The sequence below is a fragment of the Diceros bicornis genome, chromosome 1 (genome assembly GCF_020826845.1).
Source record: "Diceros bicornis minor isolate mBicDic1 chromosome 1, mDicBic1.mat.cur, whole genome shotgun sequence".
Classification (NCBI taxonomy): domain Eukaryota; kingdom Metazoa; phylum Chordata; class Mammalia; order Perissodactyla; family Rhinocerotidae; genus Diceros; species Diceros bicornis.
Window position 1 is genome coordinate 89,941,914 of NC_080740.1, and position 16,526 is coordinate 89,958,439.

Here is a 16,526-nt window from a genome sequence, read left to right on the forward strand (position 1 = left end):
GCTGGATAAAGGATGAAATAAGAGGCCTGATAAGTGGGATTGATGGCTGTCCTTGCCCAGACTGCGCTGTGGAAGGGCAGAAGAGGACCCAGGATGAGTTATTACCTTCCCAGGGCACCTGGGGCTCAGGCTTGCTCCAGCCTACACAGCAGACCCGCTTCCATGGATCCCTGGCCCCTTCAGGAATCACAGTTCCAAGGTCTCACAGAGGCCCTTGTATTCTGATGGCCTGAGAATCTGAGAAGAACAAAATACTTTCCTGGAGGCTACAAGGTACAAACTGGGAGGACAGAGCATTAGATGCTGGCTTAGGCCTCTGGGAGGCGGGATGGCAGGAAACGGGAGCTCAACCTTGAGTCCTGTGGGAGGTAGAAAGGAATTTTACACTTGACAGGAAAGTGAACCAAATTGGATTAAACCCAAAGGGACTTCATTGGCTCACGTAGCCAAATAGTTCAGGGGTAGTTCCTTCTTCAGGTGCGGCTTGATCCAGGGTTCTGTCAATACGACCAGTCTTTCCATATGCTGAATCGACCTTGGAACAGGCTCCATTCTCAGCAGGCTCTCCCCTCCTGGTTGCAAGATGGCTGCCAGAAGCATCCAAGGCCACCTGCTTCCTTATTCGTGTCCAGTGGGAAAGAGTCCCAGAACTGAATCTCTTTGGCCTTGATCATGTTGACATGGGTCATGTGCTCCTTTATTAATTAACCTGTCACTGTGTGACAGGAAATGCTGATTGGCTAAGCCAACCTGGGCTCACCCCTTAAGCTGCATGTGGGGTCAATTCTATCCAAATGCATGGCTGGGAAATCTGGGATCCTCTGAGAAATGGGGAGGGGAGGAAATGGACGCTGGAGAAGCAACAAACACACACCATGATACCACTCAATCTCATTTCTTACCATTCCCCAATATGTACCCTCATCTCTCCCTAATCATGGATCCAACACCCTCATGGAAGCTCCAGCTCTATCCCTCTGTATGAAACCCTCTGTACCAGTCCAGACTCTGGTTGCAAGTGACAGAAACACAATTAAAACGGGCATGAGCCAAAAGGGAATTGTCTTACATAATTGTAAAGCCCAGAGGGAGTGCTGCTGGCATTGCCCAGGTGGTTCCAGGGGCTCTGACAGTGTCGTCGGTACTTGGTCTCTCTCTGTCTCCCAGCCCTGTCCTCCTCTATGCGACCTCAGTCTCACGAGGCCCCCCCCAGGGAGTGGCAGGACGGCCGGCACTGAGGCCCTCGCCCCGCTGGTTTGCCGGGTGTTCAGCCAAGGCTCGAGGGCGATTCTCATTGGTCCATCCCTGACCAATCACTGAGGCGGGGCGGGGCTGGCACGAGTTGAATGGTCCGACCCGGGTCCCCGTGCCCCTGCAGCTGTGGGGGGCGAGCCCAGCTGACCCGCAGGGACTGATGGAAAGACCGCATGTCGTTTCCAGAAGAGAAGCCTGGGAGCTGGGCAGACAAGACGACAGCCTGCAGTGACCCCGCGGTGACTTAGCCGGCGCTGCGTTGCGCTGCATTGTTCTCCAGAAACATCTCCGCCTCCGTGTGTGGAACTCAGGGATAGGAATCACGTCACCGTCCCTTCTGTGGTTAGTAGGTGCTTAATAAACCCTGCAGAACAGAGCGCAGCTTGAAATTTCACGTCGCAATCACGGCTTCTGTGGAGGGAGCAGCCGCCTACCCCAGCGCTTCAGAAATGTTTGCAGGAATCACATTTAAACAAGATAGGGGTGAGGAAATGGAGGCCCAGAGATGTGAAGCAATTTTCCCAGGTCACACAGCTGGCGAGGGACGGAGCTGGGACCCTCACTCATGTCTGGCTGGCTCTAAAGCCCCTGGCTTTACCTGCCCCCCACCAAACGTGAGCTCCAGGGACCTGCAAATATCAAGCTGATTCTCTTTGATTTTGGTCTTTTTTCACACCAGCCCTTGGTGTATGGAGAAACCCCACTTAGGAGAAACCCCAAAAGGTCCAGAGTCTGTGTCACCTCCTCTGACACAGTTCCCCCAGCACTATGAGGAGGGCCTGGTTTCCTTGCTGTCAGGGTCTTCGCACTTGCTGTTCCGTCTGCCTGGAACACTCTTCCCACAAGTCTCTCAGCTCCTCTGAGAGGCCTTCCTTAAGTAGCCCCACCATAAACATTACCATGTGTTACAGCACCACTCACAATTTGAAATGTTCCTGTTTATTAGCTTGCTTATTATTATCTCATCTCGTTGCAAGTCTGGCTTGTCTGCTGCCCACCAGCCTATGAGCTGAGCTGCTGGGATTTCAGTCAGGGCAGGAGGCTGTTTTGCAAGCAGTGCCGAGGCAGTGTCCGCAGAAGGGCTTGTGTGCCGATTTGCAGGAGAAAAGCCCCAGGGGTCCCCGAGAGCTCGTTAGTCTGTCCCCGCTGGGTTGCACGTGGCCAGTGTGGCCCTCGAGATGGCTTGTGTTGGTTTGGTAGTGGCCACACACTGCAATGCTCTCGCATGGTCCCTGCAGCAGGAATGGGGGGTTGGGGTTGGCGCCTGCATCTCCGGTGTCCAGCTGTCTTGATCCGTGGCTCTGGGGCCTCTCAGGTCTTCCCGCCGGCGCTGGGAGAGGGTGAAGGCACCGGACACTCCTTGTTACTCCTCAGCCCCTGCCCCTGTCCCCACTCCTGCCATCATGGCTTGCTCTTCTCGGGCCCTCCCAGCCTTTCCTTCAGATATGACCACTTCTGTCGCCTCCGCACTCATTTCCCTGTTTTTAGGGATAGCAGAGTCTCTCCTCCCTCTCTCTGCCATCCTAGACTGGAAGAGAGAAAGGAGCAGTCAGAGCATTGGGGCACAGGGTCACACCTGAAAATTGCTGGGAGGCCGCGCCTGAGTTCACAGCCAGTCCCCGCCCTGTTCAGAGAAGAGGCGAAGGTAAAATCCAGAGCGTTCATACCACCCCAGGGGAGGCCAGGAGGAAGGTGAGAGGACAGCGCGTCTGGAACAGAATCCAAATGTCTTCTGAAGGCCTGTGAAGCCCCTCCCAGCTGCCCCCACGTGACCTCGTGTGCCCTGAGCCCTGGTTTGCTGGCCTCATGGCTCTGCTCTCCCTCAGATGGACCCTATTCCTGGACCCCAGGCTCACCGCTTCTCCTCATTCTGGTCTCAGCTCATGCACCACTCAGGCGCCTCAGAATCACAGAGGGCTTGTTCCCCGAGTTCCCGATCCAGCGGGTGTGGGCAGGCCTGGGAACCTGCATTCCTAACACGTTCCCAGGATGCTGAGGCTACTGGTCAGTGGGCACTTTGGCTTCGTGAGGCCTGTTTGGACCTCTCTGGTTAAAGTCACCTGCTGCCCCCACCCTGTCTTTCTCCATGACAAACCTCTGCTTAGCTTTCTGTTTTCTCTCTTTTTTTTTCCATAGCACTTATCTGTGATTATCTCTTGGGTTTGTTTGCTCATCCGTCTCCACTGCAGCAGACTCAACTCCACAAAGGCAGGGCCGTGTTGTTTCTCCATCTCCTGAGTACCTTGGCCTTGGGGATGGGTCTGGCACACAGTAGGAGCTCGATCAGTATGTGCTGGATAAATGAATAGTGAGCTTCCGCCACACTGTGATCGCAGAGGCTCCCCTTGCTCTCAGGGGGAAGGTCTCAGGAAATCTGCCTGAATTCAGCACCTGCGGAGCTGCCTCCGACAAAAATTCCAGAGCTGAATGAATGTTCCCTGCCCTCCAGCACACGCCCCACTAATGAGCCAAAGAAGGCTATTTTCAAGTAGCCAAATGTTGCTTTTTCACCAGTCAGTCTATAATTGTGCTTCTGACACTTCCTAGATGACACAGAAGAGGTAGGCAAAATTATGATTATCGCTGTTGTTGTTGTCTAATATTTATTATCCACATTGTGTGGGATGAGCCATTTCACTCCTGGTTTCTAATCAGTCCCCATTCCCTGAAGACAGTCTTGTGAGCAGCCTGCAGAAACCTGCGGTGAGTGGAGCCTTCCAGCTTGTCTGTCGGGAGACTGAGATGCAAGGTGGTTTCCAGGTCCCAGGGCCGGGCAGCAGGGAGCCCTGGAGGCCTGGGAATGGAGGAGGCGAACAGTGCCCACGGGCTGTTTTAAAAGCTCTCGTCAAATTTTAGGATGTGGAAGAATTGAACTTGAAGAGCATTTCCATCAGTAAATGATTTCCGGTTTCTTGCTGCTTTACAAGTGCCCCTGCCCTAATATCTTCTTTAAAACCCAGCAGCAAATCCCGCACAGACCTGTGACAGAGCAGGACCACAAACTGTCCCAGAAGCAAGGGCCTCTGTGTGTGCCCTTCCAGCGGGGCGGGGGGGGGACAAGGGGTGAGGATGTAGAACGGGAACCTGCAGCCACCACGACAAGCCCTGGCAGGCCACTGCCTCCCCAGCAGTTAGCGCCGGCTGCCTGCCCCAGTCCTGCAGTCAGCCCCCACTCCCCACCCCCATCCAGGAGTGATGGGGGTGGCCTGGGGTCTGGGGGAGCTTCTGCAGGAGACACACATTTCCTGCCTAACGGGAGGTGCTTGGGTTGGTAATGAGCGTTCCTGCTAATTTGGAGGGTGATTTAACACCAGGAGGAGGCCGGGAAAACATCCTCTGAACAGAGAGAGCAGCAGACTCCCCCAGCAGCAGCTCAGAGAACCGTTCTATGCTTGGGCATGTGGGCCGTTTACACAGGGAGGGACCGAGATCGGGCGCTGCCTCCTTTGCAAGGAAGGCGGGAGGCCGGCACGAGCCCAGCGTTGGGAGCTAAAGAAGGGAGGGGAGCCGCAAAGCACGGGTTCTCCCCGCCCGCCAGCAACGGGCTCGAGGTCGGGCGCGGTAGACGGTGAAGCGGGCGCGGAGAGCCGGGCGGGCCGGGGCCTCTGGGCTCACCGTCTTCCTCCGCTGCGGGGGCCGAAGGGACGGGTGGGCGGCCGAGTGCGGCGCGCGTTTGTTCGTCCATTCAACAAATAGGTAAAATAGGTATGAGGCACCTACCCGGTGCCGGGTGTCGCTTGGGCCTGGGGGGTCTAGTGGACATGTCCGCTGAGGTCCCAGCTCGTGTTCCAGGGGAGAAGGAAGAGGACAACAGACAGGTGAGCAGTACATGACAAGATGGCATGAGGTAACTGCAGTAAAGACTAGGAAACAGAGAGAGGTGCTGGAGAACACCCGCGGGCGGCGGCGGGAGGTGACACTTAAGCTGTGACCTGAGATGATGAGAATCAAGGAAAAGTGTGCCAGCCAGAGGGAACAGCAGGGGCAAGGGCCCCGAGGTGGGAACCAGTGTGGAACGAACGTTGGGGGGTGGAAAGAAGGGAAATGGCTGAAACAGAGGGGGCAAGGGGATGAGGAGAAGCACTGGGCGGTCATTGCATTCTCAGGGTAACAGCAGTCACCGGAGAGCTTGAAATGGGGAATTCCACGTTCTGATTTACATGATAAACAACCACCCAGGATGTTCTTTCGGAATGGAAAGAATAGGTAGGAAGTGATAGAAAACTCAGGAAGCTGTGGTGGAAGAGGAGGGGGCGGAGGGAAGTGAGGGTCTGGAACGGGTTTGGGGGTGGAGCAGCAGCGTGTGCTGATGGACTGCACGCCAGGGGGCTGAGGCCACGGGAGCCGGCTAAGGCGGACGACCTCCGGGTCTGGCGGCCGGGCCAGTCCCGGGCAGGAAACGTGTGGGAGGGACAGCAGAGAGCTCGGTTGGACCTGGGAATCTGTATTTTTAATGAGCCAATCCCCAGACGATTCTGGTGAAGCTCTGAGCTCTCAAGTTCCAACTCCAGAGGCTTAATTTTATGTGTATAAAAAACATAGCCTGAGGGTTCAAGTTGCGAAGTGAGAGATCAGGATGCAAAGGTTTAAGCACAGAAAACGGCTTGTGGTATTACTTGTTACTCTCTCTCCCCGTGAAGCCAGGAAAGGGAAGAGCCACCCAGAGTTCCCTCCCTTAGCAAGGACTGGTGCCCTGTCCTTGGAGCCCTTCCCTCCCCAAAGCCCTTCTCTTCTCACACTCCAAGATTCAGAAGGTGGCAGGAATCTTTGAGGTGCCTGCTGCCCAAGTGTGAATGGAGGAAACAAGCAGACAAGAGGGCGACACCCCCAAACTATCAGAGATTCCAAGGGTCCCATGCAAGACTTCAACCCTACCTGGAGGTGACTCTAGGGATCAAGGTGAGCTGAAAGATGGCAGCCTACCCTCACAAGGTCCATTTTCTCACATAAAACAAGTCTGGAGGTTGGCAGTCTAAGGCTGATAAGACCACCTGTGGTCATCGGGACCCAGGTTCCTTCTATTTGTCCCTTGTCCCTTCCGAGTATGTGGCTTCTATCCTAAGGTCAGTCACCTCAGGGTCTAAAATGGCTGCTGGACTTCCAGTCATCATGTTAGCCTGGAAGGAGAAAAATGGAGAAGCAAAGGGTTTACATCTCATTGGCCAGAATTTAGGGTGTTGATTACACCTAGCTGCAAGGGAGGCTGGGAAATGTAGTTTTTTCAGCTGAGGTCTTAGCCCAGGACTCTGTAGTGAGACAGAAGGAGGAATGGATGTTGGAAGGCAGTTTAGTCACCTATATCCCAGGATATTAATAGTGACACCATTAATTAAGATCAAGGCACACCCCCCCCACCCGCTTAAAACTTTCCCTGAGCCTCCAGTCATCTGTAGCCCCTTCACCCTGGCCACCAAAGCCCTACTGGATCCAGCCCCACCCTCCCCCTCCTAACTCATCTCCTACTGCTCTCCTCCTCCCTCTCTACTGGTGTCTTTAACGTGTCAAGCTCATTCGTACCTCAGGGCCTTTGCACTTGCTGTTCCCTCTGCCTGTAAGTCTTTCCGCCAAGATCCTCGCACAGCCAGCTCACCTCATCATGCAGATCTCAGCTCAAATGTCACCTTCTCAGAAAGGCCTGCCCCAACCTTCCCCCACAGCCACTCTTAGCTCCATTAGCCTGTTTTATTTTTTCCAAAGCACTTAGTATGATCTGAACTTATACTTTTTATGTTTATGCTCCACATGAGGAGGGAAACTCACTCTTGCTCACTGCTCTGGGCACTGCCTGTTCATATACGGGTGCATATGCAGATAGAGGAGAAGCCTTCATTTGTGTTTTCTTCTTCTGTACGTTGTTGCCACCTCGCTCCGTGTCAGCCTCGCACCAGCCTGCTCGTAGAAGGGGTGGCTCATCTGACCTTCCCTGAGCCTGCCTGTCGTTTTGGAGGGAAGAGTGATGATGGCTGCAGAGGCCTGCACTGTGCTTGGCCACAGATGTCCAAGCTGTCCCCAGTCTATGCCGGGGACCCAGCTGATAGCCCAATCCCTTGTCACTATCCCCCTAGGGATTCCTTCTGCTGTCTCTCCTGGTTTGGGTCTCCTGGGCCCGTGTCTCTGGTATTTTCTTTCTTGGTTTGCTCCCTTGTTGTTGTGGAGCACGAGCCCCTGAGGCGTCCTGAGGCAGAGTGGAAGAGAGTCCAATTTCTTGAGATCCTGCGGGCCTGCAGACGTCTCTCTCTCCTCTCATCTGACTGATAGTTTGCCTGGGTTTAGAATCTGGTGTGGAAATGCTTTCCTTTCAGAGCCTTGAGAGCGTTACTCCACGCCTTCTAGCCTCTCTGGAAACTTGTAGACTCTTTTTGTTCCCAGGCCTTTGAAAGTTTGCAGCAATGTGCTTCGGTGTGGGTCTGTTTTCATCCACCACTGTGAGCAATTTTGGTCATTTCAATACAAAAATGCGTGTCCTTCATTTCTGAGACATTTTCTTGAGTTATTTCCTTTACAATTTCTTTCTCTCTGTTTTCTCTCTTTAACACATCTTGCTCAGGTGTTGAATCTCTTGACTTGATTGTCAATGTTCTTACCTTTCCTCTCCTAGTTTCCATTTCCTTCTCTTTTTTCTCTGTTTTCCGGGAGATTTCCTTACTTGTGCCTTCTAATCCATCTCTTCTTTTTTTAGAAATCAATTTTTCCCGCTTTTAATTTCCAAGAACTCTCTTTTAATTCTCTATTCTCTGAATGTGCCTTTTATTAGAGCTTCATGGTTGTAATCTCTTCTCGTATCTCCCTGAGATCATTAATAATCTTTAAAGATTTTCTTCACCTTGCATGGTCTCTGTTTCTGGACGCTGTTTTCCTGTTTGTCTGCTTTGTTCCCTCTATCGCATGATAGAGTGTCCCTCAGATGTCAGGTGACCTGAGCTTCACCAGATCATGATTAAGTACCAAATGCTGGTCGGAAGCTCCGAGACCTTGATGGGCCGCTGGTGGGGGGCTCCACTGGTGTCAGTACCTTGAGGTCTTTCACTTGGGGCTGGACAGAGTCCCTGGGAAAACTCTTTCAGTCTCCTGCCTGGAGAATAGTCTAGCCTGATGGCTTCTGGAGCAGAGTAGGGCCAAGAGCTGGGTGGGGGTCGCAGCATCCTGTACCCCGTGTTTCCAGTAGAGTAGCTGAGCTCTTAGCTGGGCCTTGCTTCCTTCGTCCAGAGAATAAATCCTGGACTTTTGCTGAGGAAGGGAGGGGTGATTACCTAACATTTTGGAGTGAGGTTGGGAATCCAGTTTTCAGAAGCTTTTGCTCTGCTCTCTCTTGTTTTAACTGCTATTCATCCCCATTTCCAGGTGTATCCAGGGCTGCACATTCCTGATGCTTTGCAGGCTCTGGGGTGAGAACAGACTTGAGTCTCTTCTAGAGAATCAAACAGCCTGCTGTTCTGCCTCTCTGGGACCTCTCGGTCAGGTATCACTCCTCTCTATGCTTCCAGCTTCCAGAATCGTGTTGCTGTCATCTCCTCTCCATGTTATCCTTCCTATCTAGTTGATGTCTTTTTAAAAATCATTTGCTGTAGTTTTGGTGGGGCCTGGAAAGGAGTACAGTTAGATATAAGTGTTCAGTCTGCCATCTTGTCTCCCCCTCCTCATCTTACAAATGAAGGGGTGGGGGTGAGAGTTGGGGGCTTCCTATGGAGATGAACAGTAGCTGCACATCCGAACCCCATCCTGTGTTTACAGAGATGCTCCTTTTATGAGGCTCACTTCTCATTGTGGAAACTAAAAATGCCAGACACACGCTTTTCTGTCATCCCTAGCGGCTAGGCTGTGAGTCGGGGCCCAAGCCTGGCCTATGAGATGCCTCTTACTCCAGATCTGGGTCAGGAGCTGGTGAGCAAAGAAGCGGGGCTGGGGGAGAATCTTCTGGATGGGGGAGCAGCAGGGGCCGTGCTGTGTGCTGTGTAAACTGCGGTGGCCATGGTCAGGTTCTGGCAGCGTTGCCCTCACTGGCCAGGTTCTTAGCAGGATTTGGGCCACCATCGGCTAAGAACCCTGAGTGATACTCAGAACTGGCTGGTGGTGGAGGTCTCTAATGCGACACCGTGTCCTTCTCCCCATACTGTCAGGTCCCTCTCAGCCCCTTGGAAGCTACATCTGGAGCCTCCTTAAGGAGACCTTCCCCGCCTTCGACCTTCTCACAACCCCTGTCCTGCTCTGCTTCTCTCAACTGACCCTTTTCTGCCCTTCCCAATTCTTGACCCTTGACCTCCTGTTCCTTACCCAAAGGCAAGCCCCACTCTGTGGCTGTCAGCCTCTCCTCACTCGAAATCCGAAGGTCTGGTTGCACACCTCCATCTGCTCTGGCTGTGTTGCTCCTCCTCTGTTTCAGCCAGGACCCCACTCCCCGACACCCGGAGAGCAGGCCCCAACTCTTTGCCACCAAAGTCATCTTAAACCTTTATTTAAATATTTAAAAAAATATTTACTATTTCATATGTTTATACCTTGTTCTTCCCGCTAGAAATGTAAGTGCCTCATCCCCTCACTGCAGAGCACAGGGCCAGGCAACATCCAAATGTTCAATAAACATTTCCCCCCTTCCCTGCTCTGTGGAGGAAGTGAAGTGCTTATAAACTCATGTCTGATTTACTGACACGAATGTGGGTAGTGAAAATTATTCTCCCTTATCTGAGCTTAGTTTTCTACAAGCTTTTATTGTAAAAACAATATAACATAAAAGAAATTTTGGAAAAAAATAGGGGGAAAAATCACCCATAATTCTTCCTGGTACAACTGTTTTCATTTTTTTGTGTGTGTGTATTGCCCTCAAGCCTTTTTCTCTAAGTGTCCATGTTTATGCAGCTGCAGTCTTAGTACTCGCTCCCCATAAAATCCAGCTCAAAGACCACTTCCCAGGGCAGATCTCTCAGACCCCCAGAAACTCCTTCCCCTCTGGGGTTGCCTTTCTCACCCTTGAGAGTCATTACTGGTTTTCACATCTCTCCCAGGAGCTTCCTGGGGGCAGGAATGGCACCCCATGTGTCTCTGTGTCCCAAGCACAGGCAGGGCATACGATGGATGCATCTCCCGGTCACCGTTTTGTATTCTGTGCTGTCACTGTGCATTAGAACAGACGCCTTTTCCCCTGTTGCTCTGTAGTTTTCATAACGATCATTTTTAACAGCTCCAGAATATTTCATCAAGTGGCTGTTTCATAATGTAGATAACCAGTCCCCTATTGGGGAACATTTGGGTTGTTTCCAGTTGTTTTTTGTTTTTTCTATCACGAATAATGCTGCATCAACCGTTCCTGTGCAATACAGTTTATTTCTCCTTTTGAGTAGATTCATGGAATCCCTGGTTCCAGCAGGCCCCAGGCTCTTAAGCCCATTTCAACCCGGCAACAATGACTCACCCAGTCCCAGCTCACAGGAGGGACATAGGTCCCCACGGCCCTGTCTTCCTTCGGCATAAACACATCCTATAACCACACGGATCTGTCTCCCCCGCTCTGCTGAGAGGTCTGGGATCCAGTCGCCCTCATCCAGCAAATGTTTATTGAAGTGCTATTTATCTTGGAATCTCTGGAGCCTGGTCCAGAGCCTGATGTGTCTGAGGTGCTCACAGCATTGGCCTGATGTGTCTGCCTGCCCCACATCTGAGCCCCTTCCTCTGGCATCAGCTCACTGATTTCCCTGGGGAAACCAGCCCCCTCTGTGTCCAGGGTCGGTGGTACTGACCTTGCTTTTGGCCCCAGTGGTAGACCTGGGCTCCAGGCCTGACCAATCAGAGTACTGCATCCCTGCTCACAGTGGTTGGCTCAGGGAAAGTCACATGACCCAGCCAGAGCCAATGAGTTGCAACCTTGGGACATTTGCGAGAGAAGCCCTTTCCTCCCACTGAACTGAGGGCTGCCAGGAGGATGCAGGTGTTGCTGATGTCATATTGTTGATGTAATATTGACCATGAGGTAATATTCGTGGTGGGATGTTGGAGCTGCCTGCAGCCATTTTGCCACTGTACAGGGAGACCCCACCTGAGAATGGTACTAATGCAAGGAGAGTGGGGCCAGGAGAGGCAGAGAGCACATTCCTTCATTTATTCCTTCTGCATCTCTTGGGTAAGCCCCACTGTGTGCTGTGCCTGTTCCTGGTCTGCGAAACAGCCGTGACCAAGCCAAAGTCCCAGTTCTCACAGAGCTCAAGGACGTTCTAGCAGGAAGAATAAGCATGTATGTAACACAGGTGAAAAAACAGGGTAATTTTCGGAAGTGGCAAGTGTTTTGAAGGGTGAGAGTGAGTGGCTGTAGGAGGGGGCTGCTTTGGGTTGGCACCCAGGGGGCCTCTCTGAGGGGCTGGCATTTGAGCAGGGACTCGAATGGTGCAAGAGGCTTGCATTCCAGGGGGAAGCAGCCACCTAAAGGCCTTGCCCGAGGTGGGTGAGGCATGGTGCACAGGATTTTTTGGTTTTAAATTTTTTTTAATTGTGGTAAAATACACATAACGTAAAATTTATTGTCTTAACCATTTAGATGTGTGCAGCTGAGTGAATGCACAGGTTTTGAAGAAGTTTTTTGAACCCCTGGATCCAGCAGTAACTGAAGCAGTTACAACCCCCTGACTTTCAGTTACAGGAGCCAATAGTCACCCCATCTAGACCAAGTTTGAGTTGGACCCTCTGCCACTGGCTCCTCGAGACCTGATACAATCAATGTTGTTGGGTAAGCAAATAGGTAAGTGAATAAACAGGAACCGGAAGTCTCTAGAAACATAAGCTACTCCCAGCAACGCATCAGTCTACCTGTGTCCCTACAGCCTCATTAGTGCTGGGTATTATTTTCAACCAACTTTCAAGCCTAGAATATGAATTACGAGGAGGAAACAGCTGATCCAAGGAGAGAGAGAACGGGCCGGCCTCGCCTCTCTTCCTGCGATGTCTCGGTGCTCGTCCACACACGGCTGGGTCTGGGTCAGGGCTTGCTTTGTTCTCTGCTCTGAGCTGTTGTCTTATGGTAGGTTGTGACATTTCCACCTGGAGGTATCTCACTTATTGCTACGGGGACGTTTTTATTTTTTTATTTAAAGAGAATTTCCGTAGCAGTCTGTGCCACCAAGGACTGTCGGGAGCCCCTGGCAATATGATTCTGACTGAAGAACAAAGAGGCAAATTTGCAGAAGATCAAATGCAAAGGCATCGTGAGAGGAGAGGGCTGGGAGTTACAGATGAAACTGGTGCCTGTTCCAGCCCGAGATCTGAGAGCCGTGAATAATGGAGGATCCACACACAGCCCGGGGTTGTTGGGCGCATGTGAGGAAAAGGGTGCTCCCCACCTCGCTGAAGACTCGCCTTGCCAGGAAGAAGTAGGGCCTGGCACAACGCCCCAGGCAGGGCCGGCACAAGTGGAAAGAGTAGTGAAGGGAAAGGACGCAGTGAAGGGCCGGAGAGCTGGAGCGCCCGCAGCCGCGGGATGCTGTGTCGCTGCTGTGGCTGCGCGTGTGACGGAGGCTCAGACATAGCAGAAATACAATCCCAGGTTCCCAAATTAGGGTCCAAGTGGCCCTGGGGATTTGGGGGAAATGCAGAGGACGCGAGAGCTCTCCTGCTGGACCCTTACTGGCCGGTGCTCCCTCTCTGCCAGGCTCGGGAGGGCACCTCTGCAGGCTAGTTTGGGGGGGTGTGCTCTGTGCCCCTTCTCCTGAGTGTGTACCTGTCCTCTGATCTACTCTGTTCCCCGGACATCCTCAGCTCATTCCCCTCTGCTTGCCTTCCCTTAATGGCCCATTGCCCCTTCCAGGTCCCTGAGCCCACCCTCCAGGCTCCGGGCCTCTTCCTCCACACCCCTGCCCTACTCTCAGGCCTCCACCCTCCTCACACTCCTCCCAGCCTCCCCATCCTACCACCTCCTCAGGCCCCCTTCCTCCCCTCTGCCCTAGTCTTTCTTCCCCTCTCTTGGAGCTCCCAGACCTCTGGGTTGGCTGCTCCCTGTTTCCACAGTCTGCCTGCCCACTGGGTCCTTGTTGGGATCACAGCCCCAGACCCTTCTTTCTGTGCAGCTCTGACACATCTGGTCTCCCACCCTGCCCCCGTGCAGCACCACGTCTCTGGGGACATGGCCTGCCCTTCTAGGAGTGGACTCACATCATTCTTTTTGGCCACCCAGTACCAGCACAAGGAACCTAACAAGGAAAAGCAAATTTCCCTCTGTATAAGCTAAAATGCCAAACATTCACCCTCTAGGCCTTCCTGACTGCTAGGACCCCCATCAGTCACATCCACCCAACTAGCCAGGGTCACAAAGAAGCATGCACCACCCAGCATCCCATAATCTGTCTGTTGATGGGCAGGGGAAGCGCCGGCTGCAGAAGCAGCCTCATGTGGCTTCCAGAAGCAGTGGGGGCAGGACCTGGGGCTCAGCTGGGCAGGTTGGGGTGTCAAGGGCTGGGGCGGTGGTGTCCTCATGACTCCTCCCTGGATGTTCAGCTTCTAAGCATGAAGCTAGGGCCTCCCAGAGGGTCTGTGAGGTCCAAATATCCTTTAATAAGCACCCTTTCTGTTTACATCAACCAGAATACCTTTCTATTGCTTTGAATTCTATTCAATTCTGTTGTAATGAAAGACCTTGACTTGTCCATCACTCTTTTTCAATTTCTGGTTTTCTTCTTTATTCTAGTATCCCTTTAAAATACACTTACTAAGTTAAAAAAATAAATTGATGTACAGTAAAATATTAAGTAAATGAAAGGTCTTTCAAATTATGACTCAAAAATCCAGAAGCCACAAAAGATTGGACAAGATCTATCAAAACTGCAAATGCGTGCATCTTTTGACCCGACAATCCCACTGTGGGAATTTATCCTACTCCTCTCCCATTCAGTTAATGTAGCTTGGAGATTAAAGATCTTCCCAATCAGAACAGAGAAACCTTCCTCATCTCCCACGCCTCCTCTGTTTTTTCTACAGGAGAGTCTCCCATTGCGTGGACAGGCCACAGCTTCTTGAGCCAGCCCCCTCCTGGGGCCACCTGAGTTGCTCACATCTTTTGCTGTCACGGTGCAGCAAGGACCTCATACGTGTGCCTTCTCATACATACAAAGTGGAGCATCCGTGCAATGTATCAAGTGAGAAAATAGATACAGAACTGTCTATAAGATATGTTATGTTTTGCACAAGAAAGAGGGAAAATCAGAATATGTCTTCATGTTTGTTATACTTCCATAAAGATATCCTGGACAGATAGACAAAAAACTAATAAACTTACCTGCCTTTGTGGTTGGTGGGGGGCTAGGGAACTCGATGATAGGGGCAGAGGTGGGAGAGAGACCTCCCCCTTCACCCTTTAGCCTTGTTTTGCTTTTAGAACCATGTGATTGCATTACTTGGTTTAAGACAACAAAAAGTAGCAGTGGAACGGAGCTGTGACCCAAAACCTAAAGATGGCAGTTGGTGTCCGAATTTGGAAACTGCTCCCTATTGTGGCCTTGGGCTGTCTCTTATGCCCAGACTATTCCTTCATCCGCGGGGGCCAACAGGGAGCTGGGAAGAGAATGGGGGTGACACCTGCAAATACAGACCCCCACTCTCCTGTGTGCGCGTGCCTGCCGGCAGCCAGCAGCTCACATAGCCACCTACAGCATCCTGTTTCTCGTCCACTTTCTCCTGGGGTGTGGGTGAGGGCACATCTTGCAGAAACAGGACACTTTAAATCCTCCCCCAGCACAGAAGACTCCAGAGGGGCCTGCCCGGGTTATGGAACTGTCAGATGACAGGCCACGTTGGCACCGTTCCTGCACTCACGTAGATGTCACCTGTTCACCAGCGCAGCCACAACCTGCCCCACGCACGGAAAGGCCGCAGAGCAGCCCACACCTGTGTCCCCGGACCCCTGCACCTTGTGGAGGCTGAACCAGGCACACACCTTCAACCCTCCGCTCTGCAGCCGGAATGAGGGCCTTGGGGTTTGGTGAGAGAGCTGAGGAGCCAGTGGCTGGGGGAGGGCCACGTGCCCATTCTGTCTCCAACTGCCTTTGTTCGAGAATAAACACGCCAGGGCCGCCTCCCCCCACCCGAAAGCTGCTTCTACTGGAGAGAGAAATCGTTTACAATCTCTGCTTTAGATGTACAAAAAGTCTGAAATTGCTTGGAGACCAGGCGGGAGGGAACCTGGGTGAGGCTTGGGGGATCCGGGCGGGTAATTGCAGGTCATCTATCTGCCTCTGTCAGCGCGCGCCTGCTCAGCAAGCGTTTATAGAAAGGACTCCGTGAATTTGCTTTTTTCCCCCAACTTGCGTTTCTTACTCTTTCTTCAGCAGCTGTAAAACCTTTTTCCTAAAACTGCCCTCAAGAATAATGAACAGGAGCCGTGCAGGGCTAGTAGGCAAGACAACCCCCAGTGATGCTCTTGGCCTTTCTCAGGGTCCCCAGGACGGATACACACCAGGCTGGAATGTGCTTTGGGGTGATGAGGGGTTTCCCCGGACCTGCGCACTGCAGAGAAGGACCCAGGGCCACAACATAAAGGGGTCTCAGTGGCTCCCTCTGCCACCCCACTCAGGGCAGCAGCCCTGGAGGAGAGGTATGAGCCTCCTCCAAATGGGCCGTAGGGCTTAGAACCCCTCAGACGGGGCTCAGCGCCGCGCATGGCCCACTGGCGCCCGTCTACGCTCCTTGGGGGAGCTCTCCAGGGCCTGAAACCGGTCCACGCCCTGAACTGAAGCGAGGGCTGGGGAGAGGAAGCTGGGGCAGTGGGTAATGCTGTGCAGCAGATGCGACATTGGGGTGACTGGGCCAGTTCCTGGGAAGGGTACAGGACCAGAGACCACTGGGCAGCCCCGAATGTGGCTAATTAAACCAGAGCTGCGCTCTCCTTGGGGGCAGGGTGGGGCCTGCAGAGGGGCGGGGGGAGGGTGGCTGATCCTGGGGAGTGTGACTGGGAAGCCCTGTGGGGCTCTGGTGCTGTCACTTGCTGAGTGACCAGGGCCACCAGCAGCACAGGTCCAGGGGAGCCTTTCACCACGGGCAGCGTGGTGGCCCCGGAGCCCTGGGCTCAGTGGGCACCCTCCTCGGGTCTTAGCCTGCTCCCCTGCGCAGTGGGAGCAGGAAGGGTTTACTGCTCACAGGAAGTGTGCAGGCATGGCCTGAGCACCGCGTGTGCAGGCTGCTGCGGGGTCAGGCTGTGCAGTGCCGGCGTGCGGAGCCGTTTATAACCGACGGCAGCTGTGGGTACAAAGGGGCGTATTCAAGATGGAGATGGAGACTGTCAGAGCCAAAAGGGTCCCTAGAGA

At 53.0% G+C, this 16,526-nt stretch overlaps 1 long non-coding RNA gene across 4 annotated transcripts; it reads left to right on the top strand.

Annotated features, from left to right (window-relative positions):
- The first annotated feature begins 4,819 nt into the window (after nucleotides 1–4,819).
- On the top strand, nucleotides 4,820–15,490 carry LOC131409373 (uncharacterized). Of its 4 annotated transcripts, none has more exons than XR_009220909.1 (5): nucleotides 4,820–5,072; nucleotides 6,000–8,713; nucleotides 11,371–11,476; nucleotides 11,777–11,977; nucleotides 14,206–15,490. It is a non-coding gene; the product is annotated as an uncharacterized LOC131409373 (long non-coding RNA). The 4 variants fall into 4 exon arrangements; XR_009220911.1 differs by having other exon boundaries at nucleotides 6,000–6,153; nucleotides 8,596–8,713; nucleotides 11,371–11,977; XR_009220908.1 differs by having other exon boundaries at nucleotides 11,371–11,977.
- The last annotated feature ends 1,036 nt before the right edge of the window (nucleotides 15,491–16,526 follow it).